The sequence below is a fragment of the Mus musculus genome, chromosome 13, assembly GCF_000001635.26.
Source record: "Mus musculus strain C57BL/6J chromosome 13, GRCm38.p6 C57BL/6J".
Taxonomy (NCBI): Eukaryota; Metazoa; Chordata; class Mammalia; order Rodentia; family Muridae; genus Mus; species Mus musculus.
The window spans coordinates 18678817-18705325 of record NC_000079.6 but is presented as its reverse complement, the minus strand read 5'-3'; positions in this window follow the sequence as shown (position 1 = coordinate 18705325).

The following is a 26509-nucleotide window of genomic DNA, read 5'->3' as shown; positions in this document are numbered from 1 at the left end:
CACCCCACCAAGCCCATACCCTGGCTCACCATCCATCCCCCTCCACACTTGTCCAGAGCTCCATGTACATTATTGATCTTTATTCTTTTCCTGAGATTATTGAAATTAATATTTGTAAGGACCCAACTATTTTCTGAAGTTGATCTTCTGCCAGATGTCATGGGAGACTTTCTTTGTTGAAACAAGTTCAAATCCATTTTCCAATATATACTAAGAGCCCTACCTGACATGTAGACACACATACAAAGTTTGCTATCTCCTCTTCTCAGTCCTTACGTTGTCTTTCCAGTAGGCTTTTGAAGAAACTACCTTATTTCCCAGCATCAAGGAATCAAGGAAAGTTGTGTTCAGATAAAGAGAGGCTGTGTTCTGTGTTCTTTGGATGCTGCCCACTGCCCACTTTCTCCTGGTATATTTCCACACTTGTGCCTAACAATAATCAAGGCTGAACTCCCCTTTCTGATGCTAGCTGAATTTTCAGCCAGTAACTAATTTTACCAAACATTTCTTTCTGTGTCTCAGATGAGCAGTTAGCCAGACCACTAGCCAGAGCCATTTTAGAAGCACTTTCAAGTTCATGAAAAACTGTAATTCAAAGATATTGGCTGTGTTAAATGGTTCAGGAACTAGATCAAAAGAAATCTAGCCTTGAGTTTGCTTCCTAGTTGATCTGGAGTCAAGAGTCCAAAGAATAACGCCTTCAGACAAATACTAATGCCAAAACCTAGCCACCTTGCCATAAACAACCTTGGTATCTCTTGGGTTAAGAGTACTGCATTTTCTCTTGTCTACTTAGTGGCATGAGGTTGAGTGAACAGTTCTACAGATGGGCATAAAGCACTAGACTTAGAGGTAGCTTTGCAAATTAATGCTCCCCAAAAGACATACACTTTACTCTTAGAGAGGAGTTCTTTGTTTACCTCTTATAATAGTTTCTTCTAACAAACAGAAATAAATTACAGTTCTTTTATATTTCTCATGATCTGAGAACAATACCAGGTTTACACTCTGGTTCACAATTTGCAAATATTATCAGAGACACTTAGATGCTAGCCTCAGGATGGAAGACAATAAACAGACTCTGGTAGCGATGGTCTTCACAGATCTGGAGCTATTTCAAAATGTCATCTCTGGGAGGGAACTCCAGTTACAGCCATAGCTGTTCTCTGAGTCCCACCATGCTGCAAATTGCTGCCTGGTCAATGCCTTTTATGTGCCTATAGACAAAGAGTCATTTCTTCCTGTAATAGTGTCTATCTGGAAGAGGCCTCAACAAAAGTCCCAAGACAGGAGCCTCTGCAAGATTTGGTTTAGCTGAAGGGCACCATCCATCCATTCCAACCAGCAAATTTCCACCAGGTTAAACAGTTAAGTGGAATGTATATTCTTGCAAAGCATATGATTTTTGTCTGGCTCCTTGCTTCATGCTAGCTATACTGAGATAGCACTTGTGAACCTGAGCTCACATACACCAATGCAAGTGGCATACAGTAGTGTCTAGTTGAGTGTATTTAAATGTTTACTCTCACCATTTACTGCAGGGAGATTTCTGGGTAGACTTTCATCTGAATTATACAAAGAACTGTATAGTACAGTGCTTGCCAGAGAATTTCCATGGGTTAGTTCTGGGATCTATATCAAACTCTTTCATGCATGAAATGTGTCTAAAATCCTGACTTTCCAAATTATTAATACTACCCGGTCATTATATAATCCATGTAGACAATAGTTCACCAGGCATATTTTCTACAACACATGTTTGTATACATACCTATGGTAGTTGTTAATTTAACCATTTCTTTGTAGTTAGTATAAAACATGAACCAAAGATTAAGAGACGGTTCTGCTGAGCTAGGGTGAAAGGAGCTAACAGAAAGTCAAATGAACAGTGTGAGTATGTCGGACAAAATTCAGAGAGACTTTTTGCTTATTTTGCTTATTTTACATTTTATTCCTTTCCTTTTCCCCTCTCCCCCACTGAAAAATTCCAAGGCCTGTGCATACCATCTGTCTTTCCATGGCAACAGACGGCCTTGGGCAGGGTCTCCGTTCTCTAGTGCTCCCTGACCAAACAGAGGACAGCCTCCTTTATTACAATTTCACTCTAGCTTCCGTACCAATTCCTTCGTCTTCACAGAAATAGTCTTCCTTCCTATTTCCTTTCTGCCTCCCTAAACCTCCTCAATAATAGAGGCTAACCCAGAGCCACAAACCCTCACTCTCTTGGGGCAGCTATGATTGTCGAGCTGAGAGTGGCCACGTCAGGCTTCAAACCTTGATCCACGGTTCAGCCCAACGCCATTAAGTGGTGCTTGAAAGAGACTGCCTAAGTACATGGCTTGTGGGAAGATTTTTTTTTTCCTTCATGCTTCTCAGTGAATCTTTCTAAAGAAATACATTTTGAGCTCTAAGAGCCTCTTTCAAAGTGGAGAGGATATTTGTAGTTTTCAAGAAATTAAAAACCAGGCCACCACCTGCCAGAGTGGTTGAAATAGGGCCCCACTCTTCTGGAAGAGGGGTCTGCCCAGGCTAGGAAAGGGTCTAAGCTTCCTAACTGAAGACAGGAACTAATTCTTCAAACAGGGAAGAACACATTTTGTTTTTAAAGATCACCTAACACATTAAGAAGTTTTTAGGATCATTCTGTGGGAGGGGGAGCACATACAGACACATGCTCGCACATGTGTGCATATATGTGTTTGTGTGCACATTTGTGTGCGTGGGCATGGGTGTGTGCGTGTGTGTCTGTGTGTGTGTGTGTGTGTGTGTGTGTGTGTCTGTGTGTTGTTCCTGTTGAGTCCACATGAGTGAAGGTGCTTTCTGAGACCAGTAGAGGCTGTTGGATTCCCTGGAACTGGAGTTACAGGGAGTTGTGAGTTGCCTGACATGATTGCTGGGAATTGAACTCTGGTCTGTAAGAGCAGGAAGCATTGGGAACCATAGGGTCATTTCTCCAGTCCCTACAATTCACACTTTTAAACAGAGAAATATAGTTGCTGACTGTATTAAAGGATAAGGTACTAAGTAAAACAATGTACCTTAATAACAGCATCCTTCCCTTGAACAATTCAGCCTATAGATTTAGAGATTTTGTAAGTCTTTATGGCCCCATGATATAGAATGAGGAGCAATGTGATTATGGCAACTGACTTTCCCCAATAACCAGGGCTCTCTCTCTCCCATTTTGCTCTTAGCCCAAAGGAAAAAAGCTTAAAGGTTAAGTTTAGGTAACAAAAACTAAATACACTAGAAATTATAATAAAGTTTAGCATAACCCTTCCACATATTGACGATAAATTAATTAAACATCATATTGAGTGGGAATATTTCCACTGAGTTTTCCAAGGACAGATAGTAAATTTCAAATGTCATCATCGATGTATAATTGCTTCATAGCATGTGGCTGACTCTATTCCAGATGGCTTTTCCCACATCACTGCATACAGTTTTTAGGCCTTTCTACCAATTCTAAGGAAGAAGAGATAAAAGAGGAGATGCCTGGAAACATGAAAGGTTTACCTGTGGCCATGGATTAAGCTTCTGTTTCTGATTTCTAATTTATTACTTTTCTTAAAATAACCTTGATTTATATCCTAAGGACACCACATTAGAACACAAGTATCTAACGTCAGCGTCAAGAAATACCATGTATGTCTTTTCTCTACATGTTCACCTATGATAAACGCAATCATAATAGTTTTTTTTAAGTATTAATGTTCATATAGGGTAGCTTTTTACATTTTGAGAAGAATATTTATCTTTATTTTCATGGCTGTGAGTACTTGCCTGCCTGTCATATGTGTAGCTGGTGCCTGAGTACTGCAGAATGCGGTGTCAGATTCTCTGGAACGAGAGATAGAGATGATTGTAAGTAGCTAAGTGAATGCTTGGGAAATAACCCTAGTCCACTTCTATGGTGGATAGCCCTGATGCTCTTTGCATTTTGATGCTAATTCCGCTTCCCCAAAAGGGGGGGGGGTGAATCAAGTACAGGTGACTTCCTGTGACCCTTCTAATGAATAAAAATTTCTAGGAAACTGATCACTGGGTGAGTAGGCGGGACTTCAAGGTGGGACAGAGGGACAGCAGGAGAGAAGAATGGGCTGGAAGACGGGAGCATGGAGGCGAAAATGTAGGTAGCAGAGCACCCCCCCCCTACACCCCCATCCCCATTTGGATCAGGTACTGGACGATTTAACTTGGAATGGCTGATAAATTAGGGTGTTAGTTGTTGTGCCCAGTGATTGAGTTACCTGTTGACTCTGAAGTAAGTTTGTGTGGTATTTTCCTTCACGCAGCAGCTCAACTGGGTTCCAGAGAGAAAGGTACAGTGGCAAAGCATGGATTTGCAAGAAGTACACAGCCAAAGGCCGTGGGCATCTGGAAGCGTGGGGCTGGAGTGGTAGTGACCCTCCAGTGGGAACTTAGCAAGCCAAGTTGCACGCTTTCTGAGCTCCAGGTCAGAGAGTCTGCCAAAGATGAGAACAAGGCCTGCTGGTGCCTTGCCGGCAGTAGTGTGGATTACATATTTTAATATTTCACGCAACAGCTCTTAATACACCGAGTCACGCCTCCAAAGCCGTAACTGTTCCTAACATCCTGACAACTTAGTTATGACCACGGTTTGTCCTTAACTTAAATATTCCACTAACTTTTCTTTGTAAGACTGTCCTGTGAAGGTTTCTGCATTGCTATCTACCCTTCTGGAGGGAGGAAGGACTTAAAGGAGTTAACCCCTAAGCTCACAAAATTAGAAAGGTTGATGACTGGAGGCGGGGGTAGGGGGGGGAGCTTTCCTGATGTAAACAGTTACTGTGGGAAGGAGAGACTCCTCCAGTGGGTAGCTGCTGGTCACTGTTTGGGGGAACTGGAGTGATGCAGTTTTGATGCAGTGTCGCCCATGCCAGTGCGGGAGACTCTGTTGATGCAGCTCTGTGAGACTCATCCGTGCTTCTTGTAACTATTCCCACCACAATCGGTAAGGATCCTCAAGAATCTCTGGCTTCCCAAACTGAATGTGAAGGGGATTGTTTCTTTAGTCTGTTGTTGCCCTATCTAGGATGGGTAGAAATATAGACTTCAGAAAAAATCATACAACAAAGAAAAAGTCTAAATTCTTCAGTGTGCATCCAGGACTGTTCAAGGTGTAGAGATTAAAATGAAGAAATAGAGTCAAACGGTATACTTCTTAAAACCTTATTTACATTTTCCTTCCTCCTGTCCATGAGTGTGGTCTAGTCTTATCTCTTCTATCTGCTACCAGTGTCATTTGGGAAAATCAATTCAGTGTTTTCATACAAGAAAGTTGAGTATCTACAACATGTAAAAATGTCTGCACCTGGCCAGAGGCACAATGGGATCAGGACCTCGCCCATCATACACAATTGCTGAACTTTTTACACATCACCATGAATCAAGTCAGTGGTCTTCCCAGCAATTGCAATAGCATGGAAACGCATTTGCTATTACCAGTCCCCTCACCAGAAATCTGTTTGTCTCTGCCTCCCAAGTGCTAGGATTAAAGGTGTGTGCAACCACTGCCCAGCTTATCTCATTATCTTAAGTCAACAATCAAGTCTGTGACTTTTTCAGATGAGCAAGTTGAAATATGGGAAGTTTATATGACTTACACAGTACACACAGAAAAATGCCAGCCTCAGGATCAGAAATCAGGCCTTTTGTCGGGCATCTAATATTCACATATAGAGACATATGAACAGAATATTAAAATAAACAGAATAATAGATAAAGAGTAGAAGCTAAAAGCATGGATATTTACATTTCTCAAACAGAAGAGATTTCTTAGAGAAAAACATCACATTGGCAGAATTGGCAAAGAATGTGCTTTAAAAAAATCATAAACCGCATTCTAAAATAAACATCTCTGTTCTATTATAGACAAGTAACCTCAGATTTTATTAGGAGATCTAAAAGGATAGGATCATAGTACATACACAGTAAACACAAGAAAAATATGCTTCTACTAACTCAGCGTGCAGGACAGCAGACAAAAATGTACGTGCTTATGAATCTTTCTCCCGTTTTCCTTCATTGCCCAGCTAAAAATAGGAGTATACAAGAGTTACGGTGAGTTTCTCAGCCTTTGCCTGGAACAGACTAAACACAGACCCTAAAGAGCCAAGTGTGGACTCAGACAAAACAAATGTATATGCCAGGGGCCCCTCCCCAGTGTTCTGTTCAGAAAATTATCTAATAATGGTAATGAACCTGCTTTTAAGCTTAAAAAACAAAAAGCAAAGAATGAAGAAATAGAGTGTGTTCCCTCCCCAGTGCTTGTAAGATCCTATTAAAAGTTAGAGAATAAAACTTCCTTCTCTAGCAATGTTGCTTTTTCCCATTAAGTAAATATTGATTTCCCCTCCCCCTTTTGATACAGGCTTCAAATCACCAGCGCTCTCTAGGTACACTGCTCTGTGTGTTGCCTACTGCTAAGCAGCCAACAGGGGGTGCTCTCTGCATATTTTGACGAGGGGAAAATGGATTCAAAATGATTTTTTTAGATCTTACTCTCTCTTATTTTCAAAGCACAAGTGAAGACTGCGTCTCTTCAGAAACACAGAAAGGTTTTGGCATATGTGTGCAGAGCAAAGCAAGGAAATGCGTCGGCCAGTTGACAGGAGCTGGAGAGAGATCCGACACATGTGCAGGAAGTGTGAATTAGAGGCTCCAAGGGAATTTGGTCCCTTAATAATCTGAGCCCCTGTTCATCAAAATGAGCCTAAATTTTCTGGGCTATAAAGACTAAGTTCATTGTGCAAGTTATGCGTATTTTATTTCATGAATGTAGGCACAGAATGAATAGAGAGAGAAGGCAGGCAAACACCACTGTAGTCCTGTGATTTTAGCATGACCCGATTTGTTTTTTTGTTTGTTTGTTTGTTTTGTTTTTTGTTTTTTGTTTTTTTTTTCCACATCTGGAGTGCAAGAAAAGGATAATGCATCCCAATGAGCTTTTCTGAGTAAAGTTGATGTCCAGATGGCAAACAAAAAACATGCAGCATTTTGCTACATAAAAATTTAAGCAGATGTGCAACATTGAAATATCTAGTCATGATGTTTGAGAAGGCAGGCTTACACCTGGAAGCAGACTCTACAGTAGTTGCTCACCTGAGACATAGACACTTGGAAAGCAAGGTCGTTTTAAATTATCCTCTTCTGAAGACAGGTGACAAAGAGCAGAAGTAACAAGTTCTCATTAGAAGAAAACTCTGCATGTGACCAGACTTGCAAAATGTACCAGAACATATAATTCATAAGCCACACGTGTATGTGGACATTTTTAGAAATAGTTACTACTGATTTGTGTTTATCACACTAATAAATAAAGTTTCAGAATTTTTAAAGGCTTTATTTTGATTTACACAGCAAAGATCTGAGAAAGAGGGGTAGCCATGGTCATTATTCAATACATAACACAAGGAAAACCGTGCATCTTAGAAACATTTTGTTTTCTCTTTCTGGAGTCTAAAGAACTTCCGGCTAAAAGACATATTTTGATTAAGATAATATTTTTCCCTAATCAATATTTTTTACCCCTGGGTTATTACTTTCTTGAAGGCTTCTCTGCCTTTTCCCCCTTTCTAAATTAGTCCATGTAGCTTATAAGAAACCATCAGCACTGCCATACACCACCGTTTACATTAAATCTTTCCCTTAATATTTACAGCTGGGTGGCAGGGCTTGTCTCTAGCTTTTATAGTCTGGCATCAAATCTTGCAATGTGTGTTTTATACTTAATTGGAGTGGGGATAGGAGCACAGGAGCAGAATTAGCCATTACTGAAATAAGCCTCCTGTTGACCGGTATTCACATTTCCACATCGGGTGGCTAACGGTGAATACTCCTTGGTGGAACACCATTTGGAATGTGATGTGCTTGTTTTACACATGTGCCCAGTGCCATTATATATGTGTTCAACACCTACAACAGTATCTGAAGACCTACTCTGGATTTCTGAACTTAACTCATTGCAAACATGATAAACACTCTGTGGGCCAACATGGGAGAAAGTTCCACATTTTGAGTAGTTGTGGTCACAAATAGGGAAAGAAGGAAACGGGTTGATACTCTACCTTTCACTGTGTTGATTTCCTCCATAACAGGGTCCTCTACTTCCTGAAACACTCCTTGGCTGCACATCTCTAGACACATCCATACTGTGATGTGATTCCTAAAATGGAGGCTCTAAGTTATATGATGCCTTGACATACATTGAAATTGTGAGTGCCTTAAATGGCTGGTCTAACCATACAACAACAAAACAAAACAAACAAACAAAACCACCCTGTTGTATTTTATAAAAAGCCAAAGATATGTTTTATAGAGCACAGTATGGTGAGGTGGGAGGGGTGCCTCGATGGGCCCATGCTGAAGCATCCCCCCTGAGGTAACAGCCATGCAAAGGGTATAGTATAGAATAGTATAGAATATAGTATAGACTAGGGTTTATCTTGGGGGGCATGGCGAGGGGAGTTGAGAAGGAAGTAGAAAAAGACAGAGAGAGAGAAAGAGAGAGGGGAGGGAACAGCAGGTTGTCCAGGAACTATATAAAAAAATTTAATGTTCTAAAAATCTTTCCCTCTCTCTGCTATTGTTAGCTTAAAACCCCTTAAGTTCAGAATGTTAACAGTAGTCAGTGGGGTTCAGATAAGCTTTTAATTTAGCCCTGGTAAAACACCACCACTATTATCATAGTCAAAAACTCAAAATTTGCAATTTCTTTTTGTTGTCTTCTAAACAAAAAATGTTCTTCAATCATGTTAGAAATCTCGGTTCCATTTATAAAGCCAGCCCTCTGGATAGAGGAAAGAGTGTTTATGATTTAAACCCAGTATCATTTTTAGGTCCACAAGCTTTTACTATGACTCAAAGGCGTGACTCTACTGCTTTTCTTCCACCCTGGAATGTGGATTTCAGTACAGATTACAGAGGTAATGCTAATACATCTAAAACTTTGTTTGGTTTTGGTTTTGGTTTTGGTTTGGTTTGGTTTTAGGTTTTGGTTTTTGTTTTTTCAAGTCAGGGTTTCTCCTTGGCTGTCCTGGAACTCACTTTGGAGACTAGGCTAGCCTAGAATTCAAAGAGATCCTCCTGAGTGCTGGGAATAAAATCGTGGCCACCACTGCTGCTGGCTAAAACTTTTATCTCATTTTGTAAAGTTAAAAGGTTTATGTAAACTTCAGGGAGTCATGAGAGATAGATCCACCTTTCACAGGTCAAATGGAATACACAGAAATACTCCTGTTAATTAAAAGCATGTTCCCTACCTGCCTATTGCTGGGGGTGAGATTTCTCTCTTTCCCCTGGTCTTGGGACTCTTTTCTCCTAACTACCAGGACTGTAATCCTGGAAATTTCAAGTAGATAACCAAGATAAAAAATTTCCCTAAACTTCACAACTTTACCTTTTATCCTTGGTCTATATCTGTTTCAGCAGATTTCCAATTAACTGTGGACTGCAAACTGCTCCAAACATGCCAGCCCTGGATGCTTCTGATGGAATTTCTGATCAGCCTAAGCCTGCTCCAAAGCTGCCTGCAAATCATGAGTTCCAGGTGATCCCACAGAACCTGGACAGCACAGAGAGACAGATGTCCCCCAAGCATCCTTCCTGGGCAACTCACTCCCTCCCAACCCACCCTTCATCCCTTCCTCAATTTCTTTCATAAGTACTTATAGGAGAGACTTACATTGTCCCTTTATAATCAGCAGAAAGGTCCTGGCACACATGTTTTCACCGAGTCATTGTGTTGCTTTGTTAGGTCTTTGGTCCCCAGGGTATTAATTTCTGTGATGGTATGGGTTGAAGCTCCAACTTCATTTTTACATGTAGATAATGCAGTTTTCCCAGAACCATTGGTTAATATGTATTTCCCTTTTTGAAAACTGTATATATTTTTTTATTTGAGAAGAGTGTTTCCACATCTGTGTGGCTAAGATACTGGTCTCTTGAAAATAATGAACGGGTCGAGCTCACTAGAAAGAGAGTGTTTGTTTTGTTCTTTGAGGAAATGGGCATTGAAAACAAAGGAGTTAAGTTTGTTTAAGATTCCAAATGTCTGTTAAAGGACTCTTTACAAGTCTTCTATTGCTACATAACAAATTAATCCATGACTTGGTGGCTTATAACAAGTAACGCTTATTTTTGGGTGCAGAATTTGATCACCAATTCTTCAAGATCTTCCAGTTTAAAGTTGCTTGTGAGATTTCCTGTGCAGGCAGACTTGCCTGGGGTGTGGTCTTAAGAGGACTTGATAGAGAAGGAAGGAGGTCTAGACTCACTCTGGAGGTTGACTCAGGATTCAGTTTTGCTGGCTGTTGGCTAGAAGTTTCCTCAGGTCCTTGCCTCAGACTCTCTCTAGAGGACACTCTGCTATGAGGCATTTCCTTAGTAGTTTGGCAAGTGAACATTCAATATGTGAGTGAGGTTTTGTAGCCCAATCTTGTAAGTAGCACTCAATATCTTCCTACAAACTCTATGTTTTATACAAAGAAGTCATTGAACCTCTTGCACATGCAAAGGAAAGGAATTTCTGAGTGTGAGCACAAGAAGGTAACTATCATTGGGGAATAATCAGAGAATCTGCCAGTACATGAACCCAGTCAAAAGTCATGCTTCTCAAGGATTAGAAAGAACCAAAATAATTTAAAAGAAAGCCACTCATCCCCTACATTGTCAAACACCTAGAAGAGACAACATTCCTGGGACCTCACAGCAATCTTTAGCAAAGAAATGTGTGTGCTCCTGTAGTATAACCACGCAAGTGCACATCAACAAAGAACTTGTGAAAATGGTGTCAGTGGATAAATATGAAACGATGCTACTTTCTGCACCAGAGCTGTCAGGACCACAGAATATGTATGTATGTATGTATGTATGTATGTATGTATGTATGTATGTATGTATATATATATATATTTTTTTTTTGAGACTGGGCTTTTCTGCCTTGCCTGGCTGGCTCTGAACTGACATTAGTTCTTCCCCATCTTCCTGTGTGCTACCACTGCCAGCTGATATATACAGCATTTTCACTGAGTTCTAACACATAACAAGTATTCAATAAATGATAGCTATCTTTGTCTTTACAATATACTCTCCCAGCTAAATATTTCACGGAAGCACACATGCTGTGTTCTCATTGTTTAAAAAATATTGATTTTCACCAAATGAACTCATTACAAATTTTCTAGGTTTCTGACAATCAGGATACAATAGAGAGAAACATGAAAAAAATATTTCTAGTTCCTTTGGAAAAATAAGACAGCAATGGAAACAAAGCAAAATTGAATAGAAAAATATGCTGGAGTTTCTCCAGTAGCAAATAGGGTATGTTTGACAAGGTACTATGTTGTAGCATGTAGTTTTTTTTTCCATTTTTTATGAGGTATTTAGCTCATTTACATTTCCAATGCTATACCAAAAGTCCCCCATACCCACCCACCCCCAATCCCCTACCCACCCACTCCCCCTTTTTGGCCCTGGCGTTCCCCTGTACTGGGGCATATAAAGTTTGCGGGTCCAATGGGCCTCTCTTTCCAGTGATGGCCGACTAGGCCATCTTTTGATACATATGCAGCTAGAGTCAAGAGCTCCGGGGTACTGGTTAGTTCATAATGTTGTTCCACCTATAGGGTTGCAGATCCCTTTAGCTCCTTGGCTACTTTCTCTAGCTCCTCCACTGGGAGCCCTGTGATCCATCCATTAGCTGACTGTGAGCATCCACTTCTGTGTTTGCTAGGCCCCGGCATAGTCTCACAAGAGACAGCTACATCTGGGTTCTTTCGATAAAATCTTGCTAGTGTATGCAATGGTGTCAGCGTTTGGATGCTGATTATGGGGTGGATCCCTGGATATGGAAGTCTCTACATGGACCATCCTTTCATCTCAGCTCCAAACTTTGTCTCTGTAACTCCTTCCAAGGGTGTTTTGTTCCCACTTCTAAGGAGGGGCATAGTGTCCACACTTCAGTCTTCATTTTTCTTGAGTTTCATGTGTTTAGGAAATTGTATCTTATATCTTGGGTATCCTAGGTTTTGGGCTAATATCCACTTATCAGTGAGTACATATTGTGTGAGTTCCTTTGTGAATGTGTTACCTCACTCAGGATGATGCCCTCCAGGTCCATCCATTTGGCTAGGAATTTCATAAATTCATTCTTTTTAATAGCTGAGTAGTACTCCATTGTGTAGATGTACCACATTGTCTGTATCCATTCCTCTGTTGAGGGGCATCTGGGTTCTTTCCAGCTTCTGGCTATTATAAATAAGGCTGCTATGAACATAGTGGAGCATGTGTCCTTCTTACCAGTTGGGGCATCTTCTGGATATATGCCCAGGAGAGGTATTGCTGGATCCTCCGGTAGTACTATGTCCAATTTTCTGAGGAACCAACAGACTGATTTCCAGAGTGGTTGTACAAGCCTGCAATCCCACCAACAATGGAGGAGTGTTCCTCTTTCTCCACATCCACGCCAGCATCTACTGTCACCTGAATTTTTGATCTTAGCCATTCTGACTGGTGTGAGGTGGAATCTCAGGGTTGTTTTGATTTGCATTTCCCTGATGATTAAGGATGTTGAACATTTTTTCAGGTGCTTCTCTGCCATTCGGTATTCCTCAGGTGAGAATTCTTTGTTCAGTTCTGAGCCCCATCTTTTAATGGGGTTATTCGATTTTCTGAAGTCCACCTTCTTGAGTTCTTTATATATGTTGGATATTAGTCCCCTATCTGATTTGGTATAGGTAAAGATCCTTTCCCAATCTGTTGGTGGTCTTTTTGTCTTATTGACAGTGTCTTTTGCCTTGCAGAAACTTTGGAGTTTCATTAGGTCCCATTTGTCAATTTTCGATCTTACAGCACAAGCCATTGCTGTTCTGTTCAGGAATTTTTCCCCTGTGCCCATATCTTCAAGGCTTTTCCCCACTTTCTCCTCTATAAGTTTCAGTGTCTCTGGTTTTATGTGAAGTTCCTTGATCCACTTAGATTTGACCTTAGTACAAGGAGATAAGTATGGATCGATGTGCATTCTTCTACATGATAACAACCAGTTGTGCCAGCACCAATTGTTGAAAATGCTGTCTTTCTTCCACTGGATGGTTTTAGCTCCCTTGTCGAAGATCAAGTGATCATAGGTGTGTGGGTTCATTTCTGGGTCTTCAATTCTATTCCATTGGTCTACTGGTCTGTCTCTATACCAGTACCATGCAGTTTTTATCACAATTGCTCTGTAGTAAAGCTTTAGGTCAGGCATGGTGATTCCACCAGAGGTTCTTTTATCCTTGAAAAGACTTTTTGCTATCCTAGGTTTTTTGTTATTCCAGATGAATTTGCAAATTGCTCCTTCTAATTCGTTGAAGAATTGAGTTGGAATTTTGATAGGGATTGCACTGAATCTGTAGATTGCTTTTGGCAAGATAGCCATTTTTACAATGTTGATCCTGCCAACCCATGAGCATGGGAGATCTTTCCATCTTCTGAGATTTTCTTTAATTTCTTTCTTCAGAGATTTGAAGTTTTTATCATATAGATCTTTCACTTCCTTAGTTAGAGTCACGCCAAGATATTTTATATTATTTGTGACTATTGAGAAGGGTGTTGTTTCCCTAATTTCTTTCTCAGCCTGTTTATTCTTTGTATAGAGAAAGGCCATTGACTTGTTTGAGTTTATTTTATATCCAGCTACTTCACCGAAGCTGTTTATCAGGTTTAGGAGTTCTCTGGTAGAATTTTTAGGGTCACTTATATATACTATCGTATCATCTGCAAAAAGTGATATTTTGACTTCCTCTTTTCCAATTTGTATCCCCTTGATCTTCTTTTGTTGTCGAATTGCTCTGGCTAATACTTCAAGTACTATGTTGAAAAGGTAGGGAGAAAGTGGGCAGCCTTGTCTAGTCCCTGATTTTAGTGGGATTGCTTCCAGCTTCTCTCCATTTACTTTGATGTTGGCTACTGGTTTGCTGTAGATTGCTTTTATCATGTTTAGGTATGGGCCTTGAATTCCTGATCTTTCCAACACTTTTATCATGAATGGGTGTTGGATCTTGTCAAATGCTTTCTCAGCATCTAACGAGATGATCATGTGGTTTTTGTCTTTGAGTTTGTTTATATAATGGATTACATTGATGGATTTTCGTATATTAAACCATCCCTGCATCTCTGGAATAAATCTACTTGGTCAGGATGGATGATTGCTTTAATGTGTTCTTGGATTCGGTTAGCGAGAATTTTATTGAGGATTTTTGCATCGATATTCATAAGAAAAATTGGTCTGAAGTTCTCTATCTTTGTTGGGTCTTTCTGTGGTTTAGGTATCAGAGTAATAGTGGCTTCATAAAATGAGTTGGGTAGAGTACCTTCTACTTCTATTTTGTGAAATAGTTTGTGCAGAACTGGAATTAGATCTTCTTTGAAGGTCTGATAGAACTCTGCACTAAACCCGTCTGGTCCTGGGCTTTTTTTTGGCTGGGAGACTATTGATAACTGCTTCTATTTCTTTAGGTGATATGGGACTGTTTAGATGGTCAACTTGATCCTGATTCAACTTTGGTACCTGGTATCTGTCCAGAAATTTGTCCATTTCGTCCAGGTTTTCCAGTTTTGTTGAGTATAGCCTTTTGTAGAAGGATCTGATGGTGTTTTGGATTTCTTCAGGATCTGTTGTTATGTCTCCCTTTTCATTTCTGATTTTGTTAATTAGGATTTTGTCCCTGTGCCCTTTAGTGAGTCTAGCTAAGGGTTTATCTATCTTGTTGATTTTTTCAAAGAACCAACTTCTCGTTTGGTTAATTCTTTGAATAGTTCTTCTTGTTTCCACTTGGTTGATTTCACCCCTGAGTTTGATTATTTCCTGTCGTCTACTCCTCTTGGGTGAATTTGCTTCCTTTTTTTCTAGAGCTTTTAGATGTGTTGTCAAGCTGCTAGTATGTGCTCTCTCCCGTTTCTTCTTGGAGGCACTCAGAGCTATGAGTTTCCCTCTTAGAAATGCTTTCATTGTGTCCCATAGGTTTGGGTACGTTGTGGCTTCATTTTCATTAAACTCTAAAAAGTCTTTAATTTCTTTCTTTATTCCTTCCTTGACCAAGGTATCATTGAGAAGAGTGTTGTTCAGTTTCCATGTGAATGTTGGCTTTTCATTATTTATGTTGTTATTGAAGATCAGTCTTAGGCCATGGTGGTCTGATAGGATACATGGGACAATTTCAATATTTTTGTATCTGTTGAGGCCTGTTTTGTGACCAATTATATGGTCAATTTTGGAGAAGGTCCCGTGAGGTGCTGAGAAGAAGGTATATCCTTTTGTTTTAGGATAAAATGTTCTGTAGATATCTGTCAGGTCCATTTGTTTCATAACTTCTGTTAGTTTCACTGTGTCCCTGTTTAGTTTCTGTTTCCACGATCTGTCCATTGATGAAAGTGGTGCTTTGAAGTCTCCCACTATTATTGTGTGAGGTGCAACGTGTGCTTTGAGCTTTACTAAAGTGTCTTTAATGAATGTGGCTGCCCTTGCATTTGGTGCGTAGATATTCAGAATTGAGAGTTCCTCTTGGAGGATTTTACCTTTGATGAGTATGAAGTGTCCCTCCTTGTCTTTTTTGATAACTTTGGGTTGGAAGTCGATTTTATCCGATATTAAAATGGCTACTCCAGCTTGTTTCTTCAGACCATTTGCTTGGAAAATTGTTTTCCAGCCTTTCACTCTGAGGTAGTGTCTGTCTTTTTCCCTGAGATGGGTTTCCTGTAAGCAGCAGAATGTTGGGTCCTGTTTGTGTAGCCAGTCTGTTAGTCTATGTCTTTTTATTGGAGAGTTGAGACCATTGATATTAAGAGATATTAAGGAAAAGTAATTGTTGCTTCCTGTTGTTTTTGTTGTTAAAGTTGGCATTCTGTTCTTGTGGCTGTCTTCTTTTAGTTTTGTTGAGGGATTATCTTCTTGTTTTTTCTAGGGCGTGGTTTCCGTCCTTGTATTGGTTTTTTTCTGTTATTATCCTTTGAAGGGCTGGATTCATGGAGAGATAATGGGTGAATTTAGTTTTGTCGTGGAATACTTTGGTTTCTCCATCTATGGTAATTGAGAGTTTGGCTGGGTATAGTAGCCTGGGCTGGAATTTGTGTTCTCTTAGTGTCTGTATAACATCTGTCCAGGCTCTTCTGGCTTTCATAGTCTCTGGTGAAAAATCTGGTGTAATTCTGATAGGCTTGCCTTTATATGTTACTTGACCTTTTTCCCTTACTGCTTTTAGTATTCTATCTTTATTTAGTGCATTTGATGTTCTGATTATTATGTGTCGGGAGGAATTTCTTTTCTGGTCCAGTTTATTTGGAGTTCTGTAGGCTTCTTGTATGTTCATGGGTATCTCTTTCTTTAGATTTGGGAAGTTTTCTTCAATAATCTTGTTGAAGATGTTTGCTGGTCCTTTGAGTTGAAAATCTTCATTCTCATCCACTCCTATTATCCGTAGGTTCGGTCTTCTCATTGTGTCCTGGATTTCCTGGATATTTTGAGTTAGGATCTTTTTGCATTTTCCATTTTCTTTGATTGTTGTGCAGATGTTCTCTATGGAATCTTCTGCACCTGATAGTCTCTCTTCCATTTCTTGTATTCTGTTGCTGATGCTCGCATCTATGGTTCCAGATTTCTTTCCTAGTGTTTCTATCTCCACTGTTGCCTCACTTTGGGTTTTATTGTGTCTACTTCCCTTTTTAGGTCTTGGATGGTTTTATTCAATTCCATCACCTGTTTGGTTGTGTTTTCCTGCAATTCTTTAAGGGATTTTTGTGTTTCCTCTTTAATGTCTTCTACCTGTTTGGTTATGTTTTCCTGTAATTCTTTAAGGGATTTTTGTGTTTCCTCTTTAATGTCTTCTACTTGTTTAGCAGTGTTCTCCTGTATTTCTTTAAGTGAGTTATTTAAGTCCTTCTTGATGTCCTCTACCATCATCATGAGATATGCTTTTAAATCCAGGTCTAGCTTTTCAGGTGTGTTGGGGTGCCCTGAACTGGGCGAAGTGGGAGTGCTGGGTTCTGATGATGGTGAGTAGTCCTGGTTTCTGTTAGTAAGATTCTTACGTTTACCTTTCGCCATCTGGTAATCTCTGGAGTTAGTTGTTATAGTTGTCTCTGTTTAGAGATTGTTCCTCTGGTGATTTTGTTACACTATATCAGCAGACCAGGGAGACTAGCTCTCTTCCCTGAGTTTCAGTGGTCAGAGCAGTCTCTGCAGGCAAGCTCTCCTCTTTCAGGGAGGTGCACAGTTATCTGGTGTTTGGACCTCCTCCTGGCCGAAGATGAAGGCCCAAAACAGGATTTTTCCCAGAAGCTGTGTTGCTTTGGCCTGCAGACTGCCCGCTGCGGAGTCCCAGAATCAAGGTGGCCCCCGCGGAACGTGAGGCAGAAGCCTCTCGGGCCGGGTGGACCCCTGTGCTCTCACCAGGAAGGTGGCTGGTTGTCTGGAGCCGGAAATGGTGCCACCTCAGAGGCTCTGTGGCTCTCGCCCGTTCCAGAAGCTGCTGGCCTCTGTGTTCCACACTCTCACCCGCAGACTGACCCCCGCGGAACGTGAGGCAGAAACCTCCCGTGTTGTGCGGACACCTGTGCTCTGACCAGGAAGGTGGCAGGTTGTCTGTAGCCGAAAATGGCGCCGCCTCAGAGCTGTAGCATGTAGTTTTTGCTACCCCTCTTTAAACTACCATTCCCACCCAGGGTCTCTCAAACCCACAGATGAAAGACACATATATTCATTAACACCTATTTCATTAGCTTATTTTTTACCCCACATCATTGGCTTAATTGCTGGCCACTAGCGCCTAGCATGCCCTTCCCCACAATCTTAGCTCAGAACCCTAAATCTGCCCTCAACTTTAGTTGCTCAGTTACCTTTTTGTTGTACAGAAACCCAAAACTGCCCTCAGCTTAGTTGTATTTCTAATCTCCCACCTGGGAAACAGTCCTTTCTTTTCCCAAACCTTCAGTTCCACCTTCTCCTCTCTCTCCACCTAATCACCAGCTCTAGCCTTTATTTATAAAGTAAGGTGGGAAGCAGGTTTACAGGAAATCACCTGAGTGCTCACTCATTCCTTGTTCACAACTCCTCACAGGAGAACAGAATTAACATCAAATACAATTAGCCCCAGTGCTCTACAACACTCCTCCGCTGCTGGTGGGATTGCAAACTGGTACAACCACTCTGGAAATCAATCTGGAGGTTCCTCAGAAAATTGGAAATAGATCTACTTGAAGACCCAGCTATATCACTCTTGGGCATATACTCAAAAGATGCCCCATCATGCCACAAGGGCATGTGTTCTACTATGTTCATAGCAGCCTTATTTATGATAGCCAGAGGCTGCAAAAATCCAGATGTTTCACAACAGAAGTATGGATACAGAAAATGTCATTCATTGACACAATGGGACACTATTAAGTTATTAAGAAGAAGGACATCATGAGTTTTGAAGGCAAATGGATGGAACTAGAAAATATCATCCTGATTGAGGTAATTCAGACCAAAAAGGACATGTATGGTATGTACTCACTAATAAGTGGATATAAGCCAAAAAAAAAAAAAAAAAAAAGGATATAATCCACAGAACTCAAGAAGGTGAGTAAGCTGAAGGTCCCAAGTGAAGATGCTTCAGTTGCACTTGAGATGGAAAGGAAAGCAATCATGGAGGGAAGATGGAAGGAGGGACCTGGGTGGGAAAGGGGAGAGGGAGGGGAAAAGAGGAACATGATCAGGTATTGGGGGGAGGGGTACAGGGGGAAAGCCCAAGGATCAGCAGAATGAATGGGAATATTCAACCTCAGGGAGTGGGAGGTAGGGGAAACCTCTATAATGCACCACAGACCTGGGAGGTGAGAGACTCTCAGGACTCAAAGGAAGGGGGGAACCTTAGATGAAATGCTCAACAGTGGGGAGAGGGAACTTGTAGAGCCCACCTCCAGTAGAAAGAAAGATAGGGCATCAAGTAGAGGGATGATGGGGTTACCCATCCCACAGTCAAAACTCTGACCCAGAATTGTTCCTGTCTGAAAGAACTACAGGGATAAAAATGGAGAAGAGACTGATGGAAAGTCAGTCCAGTGACAAGCCCAACTTGAGATCCATCTCAAGGGGAGGCTCCAAGCCCTGACACTATTAATGATGCTGTGGTGTGCTTATAGAGAGGAACCTCGCATGGCTGCCTACTGAGAGGCCCAAGAAGCAGCTGACTGAGACAAATGCAGGTACTTGTACCCAAATAATGAACGAAGTTGGGGACCTTGAATTAGGGAGAGGCTGAAAGAAGTTGAGGAGGAGGGTGACCCCATTGGAAAACCAGTAGTCTAAACTAATCCAGAGCTCTGAGATCTCTCAGACACTGAGCCACCAACCAGGCAGCATGCACTAGCTGGTCTGAGGTCCCTGGCACATGTACAGCAGAGGACGGCCTGCTCTGGCCTCACTGAGAGAAGAAGCACCTAACCCTGGAGAGACTTGAGGCCCCAGGGAGTGAGGATGCCTGGCAGGGGTTGTGGGGTGGAGGGTGAGGACATTCTCTTGGAGACAGGGGAAGGACGAATAGAATGAGGAACCTCGGGAGGGCAGACCAGGAGAGGGGCAATGACTGGACTATAAAAAATGAAAGTAATTTGAAAAACAAAGAAAAAAAATACAGACTAGCAGATTTAATTAGAAACCATGATCAGTCCTAGTTAGGATTACTATTACAATGATTAAACACCATGACCAAAAGAACTTGGAAAGGAAAGTGTTTATTTGCCTTATACTTCCTTATCTCTGCTTATCAATAAAGGAAATCAGGATAGGAACTCAAACAGGGAAGGGACCTGGAGGCAGGAGCTGACACAGAGGACATGGGGGAGAGCTGCTTACTGTCTTGCTCCTCATAAGGAGCTCAGTCTGCTTTCTTTCTTTCTTTTTAATTTTTTATTAGATATTTTCTTCATTTACATTTCAAATGCTGTCCCAAAAGTCCCCTATACCCTCCTCCCGCCCTGCTCCCCTACCCACTCAGTCTGCTTTCTTATACAACACAGGACCACCAACCCAGGGGTATCTCTACCCACAGTGGGTTAGGCCCTCTCCATCAATTACTAATCAAGAAAATTTCCAGTAGATTTCTCTACAGTCTAATCATATAGAGGCATTTTCTCAATTGAAGCTTCCATCTCTTCAGTGACTTTAGATTGAAGTTGATATAAAATTAATCAACACAGGATCCTTCATTTTCTTTCCTCAAAGGCATAACTATTCTAACATCTGACAAATTTTACGGGATATAAACACAGATTAACCCGAACACAGTAATGGTCAGTGGCTTCATAATTCCCAGACTTATCTGTAGTGAGGTCCTTTGGACAGAATAAGCAGAGAAGTATTACACCAAATTACATGATAGACTAAGTAGACCTAATAAACATCTATAGAATATTCTACTCAAACACTACAGAATATGTATTCTTCTCAGCAACCATGAAACATTTTTCTTAAAGTGATCATATCTTGGGACACAAGTCAAATCTCGACCAATATAGAAAAATTGAAACAGTTCCTTGCAATATATCTGAGCAAAATTGAATAAGACTACAAATCTTACAAATCAACTACAAAAAAAACGTAAAATCATAGAAAACATTTAAACTCATGAAAGTTAAACAACACACTACTGAATGATGGAGTCATTGAAAGAATCAAGAAAGCAAGCAATGTATTCCTAAAATCAAATGAAAATGACAATACAACTTATCAAAACCCATGCAGTAAAATGTAGGCTATCCTAAGAAGGAAATTTATAGCTCGCAGTACCCACATTAAAAAAACAGATACCTACCTTAAGAAAACATTGGAAAAAAACAACACAAATATTGTGAAAATAACTATGATCGGGGCATAAATTAATAAAAAACATAAAGATAAACAAAAGAAAGAAGTTGCTCTTCAAAATGATTAACCATATAGACTTTAGCTAAGTTTACCATAAGAGAGAGAACCAAATTAATAGAATGGAAAGGGAGACATTAGACCAAATACCAATGAAATGTAGAAAGCTATGAGGACATATTTAAAATTTAAAAATCTAAGAGAAATGGATAAATTTCTATTTGTATATGACTTATTTCAGTTAAATCATAAATGACTTAAAATATTTACTTTTTTGTGTTTTGTTTTATTTATTTATTTATTTTTCCTTTTGTTTTTTTTGAGACAGGTTTCTCTGTGTAGCCTGGCTGTCCTGGAACTCACTCTGTAGACCAGGCTGGCCTCGAACTCAGAAATCCACCTGCTTCTCCCTCCCAAGTGCTGGGATTAAAGGCCTGTGCCACCTTTTAATTCATCTGTATGTTAATGCAGGTTTATATGTACACATGCGTGCATGTGTTTGAGCAGCCAGAACAGGGCATCAGAACCCAGGGCTGGAGTTACAGGAGGTTATGAGCTTCTTACCATGGGTGCTCGGACTTGAACTTCAGACCTTGTAAGAGCGCCCCAAAATAAGTTATTTTGAGATATACAACAAGAAATAACATGCAGCAATAATCTAAATATCCCAATAAAAAATGATATTCCAGGTCTGGAATGGTTCAGTTCAACTTTTATAAGACTTTCCATGAAGAACTGATACTAATATTTCTCATATTTTTACATAAAGTAAGAAAGTGACGGAATGCTATGAAATGAGTATTTTCTTGACAAAATATAAAAGACACAACAGGAATAAAATTGTAGACCAAGCTCCCTGATTAACAAAGATACAAAAATTTTCAATAAAACACTACAAACTGAATTCAAGAATATTTTTAAAAGATTATTCACTATGATCAAGTCAGCCTCATTTCAGTTATTCAGGGATAGTTCAACATACATAATTCAATAAATATAAGTCACCCTGTAAACATATTAAAAGATAGAAACCACATGGTCATATCAATAGAGTCAAATTTAAAATAGACAAAATTCAAAATCACTTCCCGATAAAAGCTCTAAAGAAACTAGGGATGGATGGAATAAATGTCGACATCATAAAGGTTACATATGACAAGCTATAGCTGATATCATGTGAACTGGAGAAAAACATGAATCATGTGGTTACAAGGGTGTCCACTCCCCACACTCCTATTCAACACAGTGCTTTAAGTCACAGCAAAGAGTAGTAAGAGAAGGAAACCAGGGGTACAAACAAGAAAGCAAGACATTGACATATCTCTGCTTCTACATGATGTTTACATCGTCAGAGCTTCTCAAGATGCCACTTGGAGTTCACAAGCACTTAGCACAAAGGCAGGCTATAAAGAGACATGAATGAAGATAGGTCTTCCTGGGGAGCAGAAGGCTTCAGCAGGAGAGGAAGGGTGAGGAGAGAGAAAAGGGTGGTGTGAACAGACTGAAATTCATCATATATATTTATGAAACTATCAAAGGATTAAAATGGAAAAGTGATAGTGTAAATATTTTTAATTAATGGAAAGCACAACATAGACATGGAGAAAGAGAAATTACCCAGTCAATAATGTTTGGGGTGTTATTCAATAATAAACAAGAAGAACTGTGAACATGTATCTAATACATAGACATTATTTATAAATCTAGTGAAATTAACATAAATATCTAAATAAATTTATTAGTTAACATAAAATAAAACATTAGACAGTTGAGTGCATTAACTAAGTATTGAAACTTTCTAATTATAAAAGAAAGAGAAAATGATAGATTTAGAAAAAAAGAAAATATGTACATAAGAAAATCAAATTTATCAGAGTATGCCAATTTTTGAAGAGCAAATATAAGTTAAGAAGCAATTTTAATAGAAAGTGAGAAAATGTAATTTACACAAGACAGTTTTAACTAAGCAGTGAACATGATTCAGAAGCCTCTGGTGTTAGTGTCTAGGTACAAGGCCTCACTGTCCCAGAAAGTAAGAAGCAGACAGACCTGTAGTTTATTGGGGGACAGAGCGTGTCTCACTGTAGTGGAAGCACTGATAGCAAGTCTGGATAGATCCTCACAATTTAGGTTAAAAAAAGAGGAGACCCACAGTCAGCTATTGGATGGATCACAGGGCCCCCAATGGAGGAGCTAGAGAAAGTATCCAAGGAGCTAAAGGGATCTGCAACCCTATAGGTAGAACATCATTATGAACTAACCAGTACCCCGGAGCTCTTGACTCTAGCTGCATATGTATTAGAAGATGGCCTAATCGGCCATCAGTGGAAAGAGAGGCCCATTGGTCGTGCAAACTTTATTGTTGTTTTTTTGTTTTTTTGGTTTTTCGAGACAGGGTTTCTCTGTGTAGTCCTGGCTGGCCTGGAACTCACTCTGTAGACCAGGCTGGCCTCGAACTCAGAAATCCGCCTGCCTCTGCCTCCCGAGTGCTGGGATTAAAGGCGTGTGCCACCACGCCCGGCTCGTGCAAACTTTATATGCCCCAGTACAGGGGAACGCCAGGGCCAAAAAGTGGGAGTGGGTGGGTAGGGGAGTGGGGGGAGGGTATGGGGGACTTTTGGGATAGCATTAGAAATGTAAATGAGGAAAATACCTAATTAAAAATTTTATAAAAAGAGGAGACCATGTATGAGTTAGGACAAAACTGACATCTCCCATGCATATAAGGAGTTAATCGATATTATCAATTACTTGGCACATCCTCAGAGTCAACATCTGGCTGTTAAGCTCTGCAAATGACTCCAACAGTGTTTCTGCATGACTCTTAGGGTGTTTCTTCAGTGCAGTTTTCAAAGAAATAATTAAAAATAAATTTGGACTTGGTAGATGGACGAAGATGGGTACAATTCTGTTGAGGCGGAATCCCTTCAAAGCATATGAGTTAAGTGCAATATATTTTTCTGTTCAAATATATAATTAAAAGCTTAATGAAACAGTTTAACTTTCCTGATTGAAAGCTGATTTTTAAAATATTAATCAGCCAACATTGGTGAGAACATAGGAGTTATCTTTGGAATGACTGGGCACTACATGAGTACAGGCTGTTTGTTACAAGCACAGTAGTAATAACTGGTACAAGAAGAACTTTCTTTTTCTAGCCTTTGAGATAGGTTTTCTCTGTGTAGTCCTGGTTTTCCTGGAACTTGCTCTGTGAAGGAGGCTGGTCTCAATCTCACCTCACAGAGATCCACCTGCCGCCTCCTCCCCTGGAAGATCAATTTGAATAAGGAAGCAGAAGGCAGGTGAACAAGTGCAACTGTGGAAGTACCATGTTAGCAGAATGGGTCAGGAAAGCTGCTAAGAGTAAGATGAGGCCATCTTGGTCAGCTGGACCTACATCAGTAGCCAGGGCTTCAAAGCAGAGAAGGACCTTTACATATAGCACACTCACTGACTAATTTCTTTTATCTTCAATACATATAACTATTTGATAACCTTGGATTATAACTGTGACTGATTGATGGCAATGGACTAAATGCAGTGGTTTTATCCTCATGGTCTGAGGATACAGTCATATTCTTGCCTGTTACCTTCTAATACCAGCACTTCTCTTTGCAAAAGGCACTGCATGGCATCAAACTTAATTAGATGCTAAATGTGCTTTTTAGTGAGGAAGAGAAAATTAGTGATTCTACTTTCAAAACGTCTTTTTGACTAGAACATGTGCTCAAAGCTTTTAGAAAATCGTCCTATATGACAATTTCTGCATTTTATACTGGCTGCTTTTGGAATAAAATGCAATATCCCATATCTTTTGAAGTCACTTTAAAGCTCTGTGGAACAATTTTATATCATCTCACAATAAAAATCAGCATCTATTCTGTTCAGAGGCTGAAAATGGCATTAAAACATCAGGAGGATCAAACACATGTCAGGTCGGTAGCAGTTATTTTTCTGTTTCCATGACACAACTGTGATTCCTGTCCAGTTGTTTTGCATGTAATTCTTGACATCAGCACCTCCCTGCCTCCCTTTATAGGTATGTCTGTGAGGATGGCTTTCTCGACTGTTTAAGGGTTCCTGCAGCTCCTGTTTGCCTATCCGTTCATCATTACAGAAAACTATTTGGTCAACCTCCATTTCTAGGACAGGTGATTTTAAAAATATGGGATAGTATAATTACTTGATAATCTCATATAATTATTTTCATCATATTCACTCCTTATTAATCCCAGATCCAACTCGCCTCCCTATCCAACCCCAGATTTGTGCCTTTTTTTAAAAGGAGTGGATTTTTTTGATATAGGCTCTCTGTACATAGCTCTGATTGTCCTGGAACTCCTCAAGTAGACCAGGGTGGTCTCTAATTCACAGAGATCCACCTGCGTCTGCCTCCCTTGTGATGCGATTAAGAGTGTGCCACCATGCCTCCCGGTACCATTGAAACTATCATCTTTCTCCACTTCTCTTCCTCCTCTTCCTCCTTTTCCCTCCTCCTCCCCCTTCTCCTTCTCATCTTCTCTTATTTTTTTAAAAAGATAATCTACCTAGTCTAATTTATGGTGTGTAGCCCCTAAACTGTGCTCTTCAAAATCGATGCTTCAAAGCTTCAGCCAGCCCCTGCTTCCTGCCCCAGACAACTGCCACCCATAGTGAGATGCCCCCATAGGAGCTGTCAAAATTGGCAGATCCTGTCAAAATAGCCACAGTTTTCTGCTTTAGCTTACTGCCACCATGAGGAGCTGCCAATGGTAGTGACATCTTTCTTGCCTCAGCCTACAGCCTTGGTTAAACACTACTGTTGGAGCTGTACCACAGGTACTGTCCTCAGTGGCAGCATCTCTTCTCCAGCCTCCCAGAGCATCCCCACAGAGATAATGCCTCAGCAAAATCATCTGTGACAAAGAAGGACTTCTCACCCTCACCCATGGACATGATGCAGGGAAATAGGGGTTAAAAAAAATCTCTGAGGAGGAAACCCAACTAATCACTTGAGCTTCCCACAAAACCCACCAATCCCTGAGCTCCCAAAGCTCAGTACTTGAAATCCCACCAATCCTCAATCTAGAAATTTCTACCCTGATAAGCTCTGCTAAGAAATCACATGTAAGCCCTGCCCTTTGTCCCATTTGCCCACTCCCTGGGACAGAGGGCAGCCATCCCTGGACTCATCCTCCCACACCATAGACCCTCCACTCTCTTTCATGAGATTTTCTGCCCGGTGTGACTCTCTTGTTGGAAGAAGACAAGAAGAAAGGAAGCACTGAAGAGAAGAAGCGAAGAAGGAGCAGGGCTGAGGCTCCTGAGCTCAGCTGGGGATCCTCTCCCGTGGAAGCGGCATCTCCTCTGCTGAGGAGGCTTCCTCTTAGAGTTACGTGGTTCCTGAGCATCCATGTCTCAGGATGCCCTTTCTTTGAGACACTGCCCCACCTCAGAATTGTGTGTTCTTGCAAACTTTTTTTTTCTTTCCATTTTTTATTAGGTATTTAGCTCATTTACATTTCCAATGCTATACCAAAAGTCCCCCATACCCACCCACCCCCACTCCCCTACCTGCCCACTCCCCCTTTTTGGCCCTGGCGTTCCCCTGTTCTGGGGCATATAAAG